The sequence below is a fragment of the Geotrypetes seraphini genome, chromosome 11, assembly GCF_902459505.1.
Source record: "Geotrypetes seraphini chromosome 11, aGeoSer1.1, whole genome shotgun sequence".
NCBI lineage: Eukaryota > Metazoa > Chordata > Amphibia > Gymnophiona > Dermophiidae > Geotrypetes > Geotrypetes seraphini.
This window is the reverse complement of record NC_047094.1, coordinates 10,108,224-10,118,673: the sequence shown is the minus strand read 5'-3', so window position 1 is coordinate 10,118,673 and position 10,450 is coordinate 10,108,224.

Sequence of the window (10,450 nt, the reverse complement as noted above, 5' to 3'; positions counted from 1 at the left end):
AACTCTAATGGCAGTGTTTTGAACTGTCTGCAATTTCTTAAGTGAAACCTGAGGAAGTCCCTTACAGCAAGTGAATACAACAAAAATATTGGGAGTAACTCTAGATCAAGAATTTAGTTATCATAATCAAATCAGTACAGTAGTTAAAAATTGTTTCAATAAACTGCGACTTATCAGATCATTGACTAAGGTCCTTAAACCGGAAACACTCAACATTCTTATTCACTCTCTAATCATCTCTAGGTTAGATTATTGCAACACTTTATACTGTGGTATAGCGAATAAAGAAATAAGAAGATTACAGATAATACAAAATACAGCAATAAAAATTATAACAAATTCAAAAAAGTATGATCACGTCACACCACTCTTACAAGATGCACACTGGTTACCTATCACATATAGAATAACATTTAAAATCATATTACTAACATTCAAAATTCAGCAATCACATGAGCCGTTATTCTTGGATCGACTACTAATGCCTTACTCCTCACTTAAGACACTAAGATCGACGCAACAAAATTTATTAACTATCCCTTCTTTGAAAATAATCGGGACCAGAAGAGCAACCATTTTTTCAGTACTAGCCCCTCAACAGTGGAATAATTTGCCAATCTATTTACGTAACGAATCATCATTAGACAAATTTAAACGTGGCTTAAAGAGTTTCCTTTATAAAGATGCATTTAATATATAGACAGAACATTCTAATAAACATAACACCTAGTCCCCAAAGAATTAAACGAATAGGACGTCAATTTGAAATTATAAGCGTTTTTCTAATCTTACTCTTCTTATTTTTCTTTTCCTTTACAAGGCCATTAATATTTAAACTGATTAACCAATCCAAACATTATCTTCATATCCTGAAAGATTTTAAAAATAATTAAAGCATTTTTAATCAATTTTTATAATATTCTTTCTTAAATGATCCCTTCCTTGTGTGCAAACCTTAAATGTTTCTTTTTTTCTATAAATTGTAATTCTACCCATTACCCAATTGTTCCAGTTTGTATTAATTTGTAATAGAACAAAAATGATTAGTATGTATTATCTTATCTTATTTGTATTTGTCATCCCTGCCTTTTTTCTATATATTAGAAATATGTAATACGCATTGAAATATTGGATATTGCGTAAAAATCAAAATTTATTAAACTTGAAACTTGATACATAGTATTACAGTAGTCTAATTTTGACGTGACCAATGCATTAACGAGAGATTCACAACAGGAAGTGTCCCTGCTTAAATTTAAAGGCTGACCTGTATCTCTAAGCTTATTATCATCACAGCTAAAATATAGTTCTTCACTGTAAGAACCAGAATGCTTACTACATGTACTAATTACCAAGATGGGTGGAAAGTACAGGTATGAAACAAAATAAAGGGGGGCACTGAGCTCCATAACCACTATAGAAACATAGTACACTGTAGGGATGGAGATCTGATAAGTTCTGATCCAGGGCATCAGAACACAGGCAAGGTTAACATGCCGGTGGTTCTGAACGCAGGCCAGGTCGGCACACCGACCTAGGCCCTGTGTGCGGATCGAGGCCTGGGTTTGGTTCTGAGGCCCTGTTTCTCATTTCCTCTCCCTCTCCCTCCTGCCAGGTATACTTTCTAAGCAAGGACAAGGGTTGCACCTTGAGCAGAAGGCTGAGGAATTCCCTTCTCCCTTGCCATATATTAACCAGACATACATTTACCCTTTTTCTCTTATCTTGTTTAAGCATCCCTTATATGGGCAACAATCAGACTTTGCCTGAGCAAGGCTAATCAAGAGAGCTTAAGAAGCATGCATTATAATCTTTGGACTGTCACATGCCATAGTAAGATTTGAGACAAATCAGAAATGTACACATTGGGATTCACTTTATTGTAACTGTTATTATGTATTCATATGTCATAGTAGTAGTAGAAACATAGTAACATAGTAACATAGTAGATGACGGCAGATAAAGACCCGAATGGTCCATCCAGTCTGCCCAACCTGATTCAATTTTAAATTTTTTTTTTTTTCTTCTTAGCTATTTCTGGGCAAGAATCCAAAGCTTTACCCAGTACTATGCTTGGGTTCCACCTGCCGAAATCTCTGTTAAGACTTACTCCAGCCCATCTACACCCTCCCAGCCACTGAAGCCCTCCCCTGCCCATCCTCCACCAAACGGCCATACACAGACACAGACCGTGCAAGTCTGCCCAGTAACTGGCCTTAGTTCAATATTTAATATTATTTTCTGATTCTAAATCTTCTGTGTTCATCTCACGCTTCTTTGAACTCACAGTTTTACTCTCCATCACCTCTCTCGGGAGCACATTCCAGGCATCCACTACCCTCTCCGTAAAGTAGAATTTCCTAACATTGCCCCTGAATCTACCACCCCTCAACCTCAAATTATGTCCTCTGGTTTTACCATTTTCCTTTCTCTGGAAAAGATTTTGTTCTACGTTAATACCCTTTAAGTATTTGAATGTCTGAATCATATCTCCCCTGTCTCTCCTTTCCTCTAGGGTATACATATTCAGGGCTTCCAGTCTCTCCTCATACGTCTTCTGGCGCAAGCCTCCTATCATTTTCGTCGCCCTCCTCTGGACCGCCTCAAGTCTTCTTACGTCTTTCGCCAGATACGGTCTCCAAAACTGAACACAATACTCCAAGTGGGGCCTCACCAATGACCTGTACAGGGGCATCAACACCTTCTTCCTTCTACTGACTACGCCTCTCTTTATACAGCCCAGAATCCTTCTGGCAGCAGCCATTGCCTTGTCACACTGTTTTTTCGCCTTTAGATCTTCGGACACTATCACCCCAAGGTCCCTCTCCCCGTCCGTGCATATCAGCTTCTCTCCTCCCAGCATATACGGTTCCTTCCTATTATTAATCCCCAAATGCATTACTCTGCAGTGAATTTTATTTGCCAGGCATTAGACCATTCCTCTAACTTTTGCAGATCCTTTTTCATATTTTCCACTCCCTCTTCAGTGTCTACTCTGTTACAAATCTTGGTATCATCTGCAAAAAGGCACACTTTTCCTTCTAACCCTTCAGCAATGTCACTTACATACATATTGAACAGGATTGGCCCCAGCACCGAACCCTGAGGGACTCCACTAGTCATCTTTCCTTCCTTCGAGCGACTTCCATTAACCACCACCCTCTGGCGTCTGTCCGACAGCCAGTTTCTGACCCAGTTCACCACTTTGGGTCCTAACTTCATCCCTTCAAGTTTGTTCAACAGCCTCCTATGTCACGTGAGATAGTAGCCTTAAGACACATGATATAGATAAACAATGGCTTAATCCTCACTGTAAATGCATTATGAAATTATAACCTTGTAGAGCATTAACTAAGTAATTATTGGAGATATGATTCTCAATAAAAAGAGGGAGAGACCATTCATTTGGAGCGTCTCCTCCTGACTCTAAGATTGCGTGTATGTGTGTTTCCTTTGTGGGGCATTCCTACAGTACACGATGGCAGATAAAAGCCAAATGGCCCATCTGCAGCCTCCATCATCTCCTCCTCTCCCTGAGAGATCCCATGTGCCTGTCCCATGCCTTCTTGAATTCAGACACAGTCTTTGTCTTCACCACCTCTACTGGGAGACTATTCTAAGTATCTACCACACTTTCTGTAAAAAAGTACAAGTCTCCCTCCATATTCCAATAGTGACTTCGGTTATTTGCAAGTGTTCTATCAATCGTAATAATAATAAAGTTGACCGAAGTATGCACAACCTGTGCTATGCAGATGATACAACGCTCATTAGCAGCAGCAAAGAAGACATGCTGTATCTACTGAGAAAAGTCAAACTCAAATGTCATAGTATGGGATTAGAACAGAACATAAACGAGACAAAGATCACGAATACGGAAGATGTTGAAGAAAATGAGCTTGAAGGCGATAGACGTTGTAAAGGATTTGAATGTCCTGGGCTCTTTTGTAAACGAAAAAGCAACTAGCAAGGAAGAAATAGCACTTGGTCGCTCTTCAATGAAGGCTCTCAACCAAGTGTTCAAAAGTAAGGAAATGACACTCCAAACGAAGATCAGACTTGTCCACGCACTCATTTTCTCAATGGTCAATAACAGATGCGAAAGCTGGCCACTATGGAAACAAGACAGAAAGAAGATTGACTCATCTGAATTTTGGTGCTGGCGAAGGATTTTATGCGTACCGTGGACCGCCAGAACTAACAAATCGATTCTGTTAGAGATCAAACTGGCTATGGCACTCGAAGCCCAAAATATGAAGTTACAACTATCTTATTTTGGTCACACCATCAGAAGAGAGAGATCACTGGAGGAGGACATCATATTTGGGAAGATCAAAGGAACCAGGTGAAGAGGGTGACCTGCAATCAGATGGTTGGACATGTTGAAAACAACCATTGGGATGATGCTGGAAGACCTTAACAGACTAGCACAAGATTGATTTCATTTTAGACCTGTAACTCATCAAGTCATTAGGACTCGAGCATGAGTTGATGGCACCTATCAATAATTAAAGTAAATGTGAATACCTGTATAAGGAGTCATGAAGTTACGGGTAGACACAGAACATTTACTGTGCTTCCTTCTCTCTCTACTTCACCATAGTGATCTGCACTTCTGTTTCTGGCCAGGCCCTGCTATAGCTGTGAGGGCTGTGTCAGTGTTCGGACTGTGTGCGCGCGCGCTGAAAATTGCGACCACCTTTCTGCCTTCAGCATTTGAGCTGCTTCTCAGTGGTTTATGGGCTTTGGAAAGCTTTGTGTGCAAAGGAAGTGAACTTTCAGCCGTGCACCCCTCCCACCCCCATGACTTTATAATTACCTGGAAATAATGCAAAACTGGTTTAATACAAACAAATTGGCAATTAACATAAATAAGACTAAATCAATGTTATTTACCTGGAGAAAAGACATAACTCTGATAAATTCATTCACCCTCAATAATACCCCACTAAATCTAGTTTCCTCTGTTAAAATCCTTGGAGTAGTAATCGACGATAAACTGCTCTACCACGAACATATTTCTCTCACTGTCAAAAATTGTTTTTTTAAACGACGTCTGATCCGGTCGATCGCTAAATTTCTGAGTCCTAATTCTATCAAGGTACTCATCCGTTCTTTAATCATAGCAAAACTCGACTACTGCAACGTACTCTTCAATCTTTCCATGCGCACGGGAAAAGTACCCCTAGACTGGAAAACAGCTAACGTAATTCCACTCCACAAAAAGGGCTGCAGAACAGAGACAGGAAATTATAGACCGGTGAGTCTCACATCCATAGTGTGTAAACTCATGGAAACAATGATCAAACAGGAACTTGACAAAATTCTAGACGAAGAAAATTTACGTGATCCACATCAACACGGATTTACCAGGGGAAGGTCCTGCCAATCTAATCTGATTGACTTCTTTGATTGGGTGACCAATCATCTGGATGCCGGTGAGTCCCTTGACGTGATATATTTGGACTTCAGCAAAGCTTTTGATAGCGTCCCACACCGCAGGCTGTTGAACAAACTAAAATCGATGGGATTAGGAGATACATTCACTACATGGGTAGGGAATTGGCTAGATGGTAGGCTTCAAAGGGTGATGGTAAACGGTACCCCCTCCAAAACGTCAGCAGTGATGAGTGGAGTACCTCAGGGCTCCGTCTTAGGGCCGATTCTATTCAATTTATTCATAGGAGATTTGACCCTAGGACTTAGAGGAAAAGTATCACTGTTTGCCGACGATGCCAAACTATGCAACATAGTTAACAAAAGCAGTGTGCCTGACTTTATGACGCAGGACCTAAAACAGCTTGAACAGTGGTCATCAACTTGGCAGCTAGGCTTTAATGCTAAAAAATGTAAAGTAATGCACCTAGGCAAAAAAAAATCCACACAGAACTTACACACTAAATGGTGAAACCTTGTCCAGGACCACGGTGGAACGTGATTTAGGAGTGATCATTAGCGACGACATGAAGGCTGCCAATCAAGTTGAGAAGGCTTCGTCCAAGGCAAGACAAATGATAGGCTGTATCCGTAGGGGTTTTGTCAGCAGAAAACCTGAAGTCATAATGCCATTGTACAGATCCATGGTGAGACCTCATCTCGAATATTGTGTTCAATTCTGGAGACCACACTACCGAAAAGATGTGTTGAGAATTGAGTCGGTTCAGCGAATGGCTACCAAGATGGTCTTGGGGCTCAAGGATCTCACGTATGAAGAAAGGTTAAAAAAACTGCGGATGTACTCACTGGAGGAGCAAAGAGAGAGAGGGGACATGATTGAGACCTTTAAGTATATTACTGGGCGTTTAGAGGTGAAAGATGATATCTTCAGTCTTACAGGGCCCTCGGTAACCAGAGGACACTCGCTGAAAATCAGGGGAGGGAAATTTCAGGGTGATGCTAGGAAGTACTTCTTCACTGAAAGGGTGGTAGATCATTGGAACGAGCTGCCTCAGCGAGTGATTGAGGCCAGCAGCCAGTGTTCCCTCTAAGCGGGCGGGTGTTGTGAGCAAACTTTTTTCACTGTGAGCTAAAAATATCGGGCGCCAGCAAGTTATGAGCCAAATAAATATGTTGCTTTCTACCACAGAACTTCCTTACGTTTGTATGGAATCTATCCCCTTTCAACTTTAGAGAGTGCCCTCTCGTTCTCCCTGCCTTAGCTACTAAGTCTATTCCCTTCAGTACCTTGAATGTTTCTATCATGTCCCCTCTCAATCTCCTCTGCTCAAGGGAGAAGAGGCCCAGTTTCTCTAATCTTTCGCTGTACGGCAACTCCTCCAGCCCCTTAACCATTTTAGTTGCTCTTCTCTGGATCCTTTCGAGTAGTACCGTGTCCTTCTTAAAGTACCAGTGCTGGACGCAGTACTCCAGGTGAGGGCGTACCATGGCCCGGTACAGCAGCATGATAACCTTCTCTGTCTCTTCAGTCCAGCATCTGCCCCTTCCATTCACTGTCTGTCTTTCCCTGCCATCTCTCCTCCTGCCCCCCCCCACCCCCCAATTTGGTCTAGCATCCATCATCTTCCTTCTGTTCCCCTCATGGTCTGGCATCTCTATCCTTCCCTCCCCCCTGTGGTTTTTAGCATATCTCTCTTCTCATTTCCTCCACTCAGATCTGATCATTCTCTGCTCTCTCTTCCCTTTTCTTCTCTGGTCTTCCTTCTCTATTTTCTGCCTCCATCTAAATTAAATTCTTTCTTACTATTTAGTCCCGTTTCCCTCTTTTCACTGTGTCTACACACAGCTTGTCACCCCTTTCCCTCACCCCTCCATTATCTTACTATTTTCTTCCCCCTTTATTTATCTCCTCCTTCCATCCAGTATGTGTTCTTTCCCCACTTCCATTCAGCATCTGCTCTCCCTTCTCAACTGACATCCATCTGCCTTCTGCTCTCTCTCCCTTCTTCTCACTTCCATCATCTGTCCCCTTCTCTCTCTCTCTCATCTCCTCCATTCCATCATCTGCCCCTTCTCTCTCTCTCTCTCTCTCCCCCCCCCAACTTCCATCATCTGCCCCCCTTCCCCTCACCTTTGTGGGTCACTTTCTTTCCCCTGAGGGTGGCTCATGTCACAGGGGAAGCTTTGGCCGAGCAGAACCGCTTGATTGACAGTGGAACTTACTTGATTGATGTCGATGCTGGGGCCCGTTGCCGTTTGAAGGAAAAAAAAAAAAGGTGGAAAAAAGGAACCTGTAAAGGCGAGAGGAAGGGAAACCTCCAGGACAGCTGCTTTTTGTCCTCCTTCAGCGGCCCAAGAGTTCAGACCAGCAGCGGCAGCTCTGTATGCTTTTAACTTCGGCACAGAGCTGCCCCTAATCAATAGTTTAGCGCGGTTTCATGAGGCAGCCTCGGGGCCTTTGATAGCCGGCCCGCTTCGATGATGCGATGTGGGCCGGCCTAGCAAAGGCCCCGAGGCTGCCTTATGAAACCGCGCTAAACTATTGATTAGGGGCAGCTCTGTGCCGAAGTTAAAAGCATACACAGCTGCCGCTGCTGGTCTGGAGGTGCGGAGACAAGGCAGGAGGCAAACGCGGTGGAAGGCAGGAGTCCCGGCGAAGGCAGGAGTCCCGGCACAGCGACTGCAACAGGAAGTTGCAAGTCAGCTGACGCCGGCCTTTCGTTGCGGCGGGGACCGAATCCTTCGCGGACCGGCAAGATTTTGTTTGCGGACCGGCGGTTGAAGAACTGTGCTCTACACTGTGTGCGCTGTGACGAGAAACTTGTGCGCTGCGAGGTAATATTTTGTGCGCCCGCGCACCCCAGCGCAGCTTAGCGGGAACACTGAATTGCAGCGCGTTAGATTTCAAGAGAAAATGGGATATTCATGTGGGATCTCTAGGAGAGTAAGAATCAGGGAGTGAATCATTGGTATGGGCAGACTCGATGGGCTATGGCCCTTTTCTGCCGTCAATTTCTATGTTTCTATGTTTCTACACAGAAAGAAAAAAGGAGACTTCAGCTGATACAAAACACTGCCATTAAATTAATATATAATGCTAGGAAATACGATCATGTCTCACCATTGTTAATAGATGCTCACTGGCTTCCAATTGGTCATAGAATCACCTTTAAAATAATACTGCTCATCTTTAAAATTCTAGCCTACAACGAACCTCAATTTATATCTAGACTATTAATACCTCACAGTTCTCAACGCTCACTCCGCTCTTCTGGTCAAAATTTCCTTACAGTCCCCTCTCTGAAAATTATTGGAACAAGAAGATCTGACATATTCTCTGTGATGGGACCTCAATGGTGGAACGCCCTGCCACAATATATTAGAAACGAAAAAGATGTTACAATATTCAAAAAACTTTTAAAATCTTATTTATTTAAAGATGCTTTTAATATTTAAATGTTTAGTGAGATTCTAAATCATGCTGTGGTTTAACTACCCCTTACCCTCTTGTTTTTTTCCATTTTTTCTACCTTAAATTGAAAATTGTAACTTTTATTCTTTCCCTCCCAACTCATGTTTGTTTTTGATGAAAGTACACTGTTAAATGTTTGTTTCTTTTTATTATACTCTATTTTGATTTTGTACATCGCTTAGTGATTCAAATAGGCTTAGTGATTCAAATTTATTAATAAACTTGAAACTTGAGCTTCCCACCTGTAGCCTCAAACCCCCATGAATATGTAGAGAGAAAGTGATTCACGAAAGGGCTGTGCCCTTAACCCTTGCAAATAAGGAGGTAGACCGGTATTTCCTTAGATTACTCCTGAGCCTGTCGCCTCTTAACTCCGTGCCCTCTCATTCTGGAGTTTCCTTTCAATTAAAGAAACAGAAACAAGATGACAGATAAAGGTCAAATGGCCCATCCACCGCATTCACTATCTTCTCCTGCCCCATGCATTCTTGAATTCAGGCACCATCTTTGTCTCCACATCATTTACCGGGAGACGATTCCACGCATCTAGCACCCTTTCTGTATAAAAAGTATTTCCTTAGATTACTCCTGAGCCTATCACCTCTTGATGTCATCCTATGCCCTGAGACTCTGCAGTTTCCTGTCAAATAAAAGAGAATCTCCTCATGCAAATTTATGTCATGTAGGTATTTAATTTATTAATTTCATTGATTTATTCATACTGTTCTCCTAGGGGAGCTCAGAACGGTTTATAAGAATTTATTCAGGTACTGAAGCATTTTTCCCCTGTCTGTCCCGGTGGACTCACAATGTATCTAATGTACCTTGGGCAATGGAGGGATTAAGTGACTTGCCCAGGGTGACATGGAGCAGTGTGAGTTTGAACCCATAATCTCAGGGTGCTGAGGCTGTAGCTCTAACCACTGGGCCAGACTCTCCTCCAGTACAATATCAGAAGTGAGCCAAGTATAGAACAATGAAGCCATTGTGACATCACTGATGAGGTTGGCTCTTAGGCATTGGAGGAATGAGGCATGATGACATCACAATCTCAGCGCTGGAATGTTGCTACTCTTTGGGTTTCTGCCAGGCATTATGACATCAGGGAAAGGGATTGGGTCTTGGATACTGCCTTTTTGTAGTTTTACAACCACACTCAAAGCAGTTTACATACAGGTATCCCTCTTTGTCCCAGTGGGCTCACAATCTATCTAATGTACCTGGGGCAATGGGGGGATTAAGTGACTTGCCCAGGGTCACAAGGAGCAGGGTGGGTTTGAACCCACAACCCTCAGGGTGCTGAAGATGTACTCTAATCACTGCCCCACACTCTCCCCATTCTCTTCTTGGTTGGGTTGAGAACTTTTAAGCGGCCCTTCCAATTGTGACATCATAACGCTTCCTTCCACCCTTCCAAGTGTGACATCATAACGCCTCCTTCCACCCTTCCAACTGTGATGTCATAACGCCTCCTTCCACCCTTCCAACTCTGATGTCATAACGCCTCCTTCCACCCTTCCAACTGTGATGCCATAACGCCTCCTTCCACCCTTCCAACTGTGACGCCATAATGCCTCCTTC